This window comes from Hippopotamus amphibius, chromosome 14, assembly GCF_030028045.1.
Source record: "Hippopotamus amphibius kiboko isolate mHipAmp2 chromosome 14, mHipAmp2.hap2, whole genome shotgun sequence".
Lineage (NCBI taxonomy): Eukaryota > Metazoa > Chordata > Mammalia > Artiodactyla > Hippopotamidae > Hippopotamus > Hippopotamus amphibius.
In genome coordinates, this window is record NC_080199.1 from 64,997,292 (window position 1) to 65,003,973 (window position 6,682).

Genomic DNA, 6,682 nt, shown 5'->3' on the forward strand with positions numbered 1-6,682 from the left:
AGTTCCCTGACCAGGGATTGAACCCAGGTCCCCCCTGCATTGGGAGTGCAGAGTCTTAACCACTGTGCCACCAGAGAAGTCCCGTAACTGGAATTTTATACCTCTTAAACTCCATCTATTTCAGTTATCTCCCCATCCTCCTCCCTTCTAGCCACCACCCACTTTTTCTCTGAGTCTGTTTCTGTTTTGTTGGGTTTTTCTCACTTGTTTTCTTTCTTTGATTTCACATATGTGTGAAATCATTCATACAGTATTTGTCTTTCTCTGCCTGACTTCTCTCACTTAGCATAATATGCTCCAGGTCCATCCATGTTACAAGAAATGGCAAGATTTCATGAGTTTTTATGGCTCAGTAATATTGCATTGTGTGTGTGTCTGTGTGTGTATCACATCTTTTTAATCAATTCATCTATCGACGGACACTTATGTTGCTTCCATATCTTGGTTATTATAAATAGTTTTGAAGTTAGTGTTTTGTTTTCTATGGGAGAAAACTCAGAAGTGGGATTGCTAGATCATATAGTAGTTCTATTTTTAATTTTTTGAGTAAACTTCATACTGTTTTCTATAGTGGCTGCACCAATTTACATTTCTACCACAGTGCATAAGGGTTGCCTTTTCTTCGCATCCACACCAACACTTGTTGTCTTTTTAGTAATACCCATTCTGACAGATGTGAGATAATATCCCCTCATGGTTTTGATTTGCATTTCCTTGATGATTAGTGATGTTGAGCCTCTTTTCATGCATCTCTTGGTCATCTTTAGGTCTTCTTTGGAAAAATGTCTATTCAGGTCATTTACCCATTTTTTTAATCAGGTTGCTTTTCTGATGTTGAATTGTTTGAGTTCTTTGTACATGTGTATATTAACCCCTTATCAGATAAATTGTTTGCAAACATTGATATCTTCTCCCATTTGGTACAATGACATTAGTAGTTTCCTTTGCTGTACAAAAGCTTTTTAGCTTGATATAATCCCATTTGTTTATTTTTCCTTTTGTTTTCATTGCCTAAAGAGACAGATCCCCCCAAAATAATGCTAACACCAGTGTCAGAGAGTGTACTGCCTATGTTTTCTTCTAGGATTTTTATGGTTTCAGGTCTTACATTTAAATTTCTAATCCATTTTGAGTTTATTTTTGTATATGCTGTAAGAGAGTAGTCCAGTTTGATTCTTTTTAATGTAGCTGTTCAATTTTCCCAGCATCATTTATTGAAGAGGCTGTCTTTTTCCCATTGAATATTCTTGCCTCCTTTGTTGTAGATTAATTGACCATGTAAGTGTGGGTTTATTTCTGGGCCCTCTGTTCTGTTGCATTGATCTATGTGTCTGTTTTTGTGCCAGTACCATACTGTTTTGATTACTGTAGCTTTATAGTATAGTTTGAAATCAGGGACTGTGATACCTCTGGTTTTGTTCTTTCTCAAGGTTGTTTTGGCTCTTTGGGGTCTTATGTGTTTCCATACAAATTTCAGAATTATTTGTCCTGGTTCTGGGAAATCTACCATTGTTATTTTGATAGGATTGTATTAAATCTGTAGATTGTTTTGCAGAGTGTAGTCATTTTAATAATATTAATACTTGCAATCAACAAGCATGGTATGTCTTTCCATGTGTTTGTATAATCTTCAGTTTCTTTCATCAATGTCTTATAAAGTTTTCCGAATACAGGTCTTTTACCTCCTGGGTTAGGTTTATTCCTATGTATTTTATTCTTTTTGATGCGATTGTAAATGAGATTGTTTTCTTAAATTCTCCTGCTGATAGTTTTTTGTTACTGTATAGAAATGCATCAGATTTCTAAATATTAATTTTGGAACCATGCAACTTTACTGAATTAATTTATGAGTTCTAATAGTTTTTTGGCGATGTCTTTAGGATTTTCTATATATAAAATCATGTCAGCTGCAAACAGTGACAATTTTACTTCTTCCTTTCCAACTTAGATGCCTTTCATTTCTTTTTTTTGTCTGGGTGTTGTGGCTAGGACTTCCTTTGTTACGTTGAATAAAAGTAGTGAGAATGGGCGTCTTTGTCTTGCTCTTCAACTTAAAGGAAATGCTTTCAGCTTTTCACCATTGAGTATAATGTTAACTGTGGTTTTGTCACATACAACTTTATTATATTGAGGTATGTTCCTCTATACACACTTTGCTGAGAGGTTTTTTTTAATCATAAATGGATGTTGAATTTTGTCAAAAGATTTTTTTACATCTATTGAGATGATTATGTATTTTTATTCTTTAATTTGTTAATGTGGTATATCACATTAATTTGTGATTATTGAACCATCATTGAATCCCTGGGCTAAATCCCACTTGATCATGGTGTATTATCATTTTAATGTATTGTTGAGTTTGATTTGCTAATATTTTATTCAGGATTTTGGCATGTATGTTCATCAGAGATATTAGCCTGTAATTGTCTTGTTGTTTTTTTTTTTTTGTGATGTCTTTGGCTTTGGAATCAGGGTGATGTTGGCCTTGTAGAATGAGCTTGAAAGTGTTCCTCTCAAATTTTGTAATAGTTCGAGAAGGATAGGTGTTAACTATGTTTGGTAGAATGCCTCTGGGAAGCTCTGTGGTCCTGGACTTTTGTTTGTTGGGAGATTTTTAAATTACTGATTCAGTTTCATTATTGGCAGTAGATCTGTTCATATTTTCTATTGCTTCCTGTTGAGAGAGTGTACATTTCTAGGAATTCATTCATTTCTTCTAGGTTGTTCATTTTATTGCCATATAATTGTTCATTGTATTCTTTTATGATCTTTTGTGTTTCTTTAGTGTTGGTTGTAATGTCTTTTCTTTCACTTATGATTTTATTGATTTGGGCTCCCTCTTTTCTTCTTGATGAATCTGGCTAAGGGTTTATCAATTTTGTTTATCTTTTCCAAGACCCAGATCTTAGTTTCATTGATCTTTCTATTATTTGTGGTTTCCATTTCATTTATCTCAGCTCTGATTTTTATTATTTCTTTCCTTCTATTAACTTTGGATTTTGTTTGTTCTTCTTTTTCTAGTTCCTTTAGGTGTGAGGTTACTTCATTTGAGATTTTTCTTCCCAGTGCAGGTCCCTCAGGCTATGGGGCTTGGACCCCTCACACTATGGGGGAAACTTCTACAGTTGTAATTAACCTCCCATTTATGGGTCTTGACTGTATCATGCCTCTGTCCCTCCTAACAATCTCATCTTGGCTCATGATTCATGTCTTTAGTTCTAGAAAATATTTTCTGCTAGTCTTCAGGTTGTTCTCTTTGATAGTTGCTCTGTAAATAGTTGTAATTTGGGTGTGTCCATGGGAGGAGGTAGCCAGGATCTTCCCACTCTGTCATCTTGGTCACACGTCTATCTGAGAAGTCTAAAATATTTATTAGAAACATGTAAAGTATTGTTTCTAGGAAAAATGAAATATCGGATTCTAAATAATTGATTTACATGTGAATTTTCTAAGATTCAACCAATATATAAGCTCAAGAGTAACTGTAGCTAATTAGAACTTTAAAAAGGACGTCTAGAGTCATCAGTGTCTTACTATGTCTGTTTTTAATCCTTTAGCACTGCCCTGAGTGAGTTGAGAACAGTATCCTCTACAGGACCCTCCACTGCAAAGTGAGACATAATAAATAAGTACATATATACATAATATGTACACACATACATACATACATACATGCATGCATGATATACATATTCAGAGAGGTTGAGATTTGAGATGTTTACCCTTAGGAGCACCCATGGGAATATAGAGTTCCCTTGACACTGTTTCTGAAGTCCTCTCATGATAAGATTCTATGTATAATGTTCTTTGTCTTTTGAATTGAGGTAGAAAGAGAGGCACAAGACATAGAGTGAGTCTTCTTACTCCCAGTCTTAACTCTCAGTTACTAGCAGCCAAACTCTTAGGGAAACTGTCAGATTGCCTGTGTATGAGACTCTCCTAGGGTGGGTCAGGGGAAGAGAAGAACCTGTCTGGAGCAAGGAGAATAATAGTAAATTGTATCAGTCACCATGTGAGGCTGATTACCCAAATCCAGACCCGTGATCACATTGGATGGAGCCCCTGACTCAGGCTTGTAGCTACTCAACCCTATCTCAGGGGCAGGAAAGACAAGTCTTATTTCCTACAGAGCACAGACGTGGTCTGGAAGTTAAGATTGGTCTAGAAAAATGGGTACCTACAGAGTGAAGTTGAATTTGAAATAGATTCCACCGCAAAAGTTTGTTACACATTTCGGATTCAGTAGTAAAGAACTGTACTTAAATCTTGAGTCGTTACCTTTTAGACAGGTGTGAGGTATTTGTTACAAATACATAAAACCTCATTTCTGGAAAAGATGACTTACCAGGTTTCAAATAATCAATGTACATGTCAGTTTTTAAAGGGTCATCTAGTTTATAAGTTAAAGCATAATTTAAACTAATTTAAACCAAGAAATTTAATCTAGAAAATTATATGGTGTCTGACTGTGCCTTTTTAATCCTTTAGCACTGCTTTGAGTGAATTGACAATAGGAAGACCTGATGGACCTACCACTGAAACGTGAGATAGAAATATAGATGTCAACAAAAAATATATTTGTGTGTATAAATGCAGAGAGAGAGTGTGCATGTGAGAGTAAGAGAAACAGGTATATTTGGGAGGTTCATTTTCAGGAGTATTCATGACATAACAGAGTGTCTTTGACATTGTTTCTAAATCTTTTTACTGTAGCCTATGTAAGTATCTTTCTTTTTTTTTTTAAATCCAGTTGGATAAAAGAGAAACAGATCATAAGAGGGATGCTTCTAAAAAAAAAAAAGAGGGATGCTTCTTACTCATCTGTTTATCACTCTTAGATGCAGCCAAAACCCCTAAGAAACTATCCAAATGCCTGTGTATGAGGTTCTACTGAAGTGGGCCAAGAAAAGAGAGACACTTACTTTGGAGCAGGAGAACATTGTATTCCTGAAGGGGTCAAGAAATGTCTATAAACTTGATTCATGACTCCCCCCGCGCGCCGCCCCCCGCCACTCGCCCCAGGACTCAGATTTTCATTACAAATGTATAACGCCTCATTTACAGGGAAAAATGAGATATCAGGTTTTAAATAACTGATTAGCATGTTATTTTTAGGACAAGGTTATAAATTGTTGTGTAATCATAGCTTACTTGCATTTAAAAATAAGTCTAGGGAGACATGTGAAGTCTTACTGTGTGCATTTATAATCTTTTAGCTATGACCAGAGCCAGGTGGAAAAAGTAATTTGTGTTGAACCCTTTGATGAAAGGTGAGATATAAATATATATAGATAGAGTAAGGGGGGCGGATATTGAGGTTTCTGAAATTTATTCTGGGGCGTATCTACAGCAATACAAAGTTTTTTTTGACATTTTAAAGTTTTTGTTTCTTTGTTGGTTTGTTTTGCCAGCCTCAATTTGTCACTTTCTTTCTTTTTTGGATCTGTTTGGGGGAAAAAAAAAAACAGGTCATAAAAGGGAGTGTACTTTTTATTTGGCTGCTGGGCATATAGGATCTTAGTTCCCTGACCAGGGATCAAACCCACACCCCCTGCAGTGGACGCACAGAGTCTTAACCCCTGGACCACCAGGGAGGTCCCCAAAAGGGAGTCTAGTTTATTACCCTCAGGAGCAGCCGCTACCCGTAGGAAAGTCTCAGATTGCCCATGCATGGGCCAAGAGAGGACAGAATCATATTTGGAGTTAGGGGAAGGTCTCCGTGGACAGAGAGCAGAGGGGAGCCGTCAGCAAAAAAAACTGGATCTGATAGACCCCGGAGGTATCCCTCACCTTCCAGAGCTCTGCCGCCATGTGAGGCTGGTGCCCCAAACCCAAACCCACCATCACATTGGAGGGAGGAGGGAGCGCCTGCCTTGTCTTGACATCTATGATTTGTGGGTGTTACTAGGTGGCGTAGGGTCTTGAGAAGGCAAAAAATTATAGGACAAGTGAGATGAGTACCTACTAAATTCAAAGTAAATTTAATCACAAAATGGTGTTACACTTGGGGATTAGGTTCAGGAGTAAAGAAATGTACATAAATTTATTAAGTTTTTCCACTGAGATTTTCATTACCAACATATAACGTTCATGTCTACAGAAAAACTGAATACCAGGTTTTAAATAACTGATTAAAATGTTATTTTTAGGGCCACTGGATTATAAATTGCAGAGTAATTATAGCTAATTTGCATTTAAAAATACATCTATAAGACATATGGAGTCTTACTGTGTATGTTTTAATCCTTTAGCCCTGACTCATGTGACTTGAGAGGCATCAATGAAAGGTGAGATATAAATAGAGAGGGGAAGGGAAGATACTGAGATTTGTGAAATCCAGTTAGTTAAGGAGTCCTCGTCTCGGGTAGGAGAAGGAGAAAACAAGATATCTGTAATATGTGAAAAGCAGGTGGTACGGAGACCCAGGTTCCAAACACTAATGGACATATACATTTTTTTAGAGTTCATCCAGTTTATGAGTTCTAGAGCAAGTATATCCAATTTCAGCCAAAAAAAAAAGAAAAAAACTGAAGTCATTTGGTGCTATGTATATTTTTAATCCTTCACACTGACCCAAATAAATTGACATCAAAGGTCTTTGACTACTTTGGTGTATCTTCCCTTTCCATGATGGTGCCATCCAGGACTGCTATCGGGTCAATGCTATCTGTGTATTATTAAT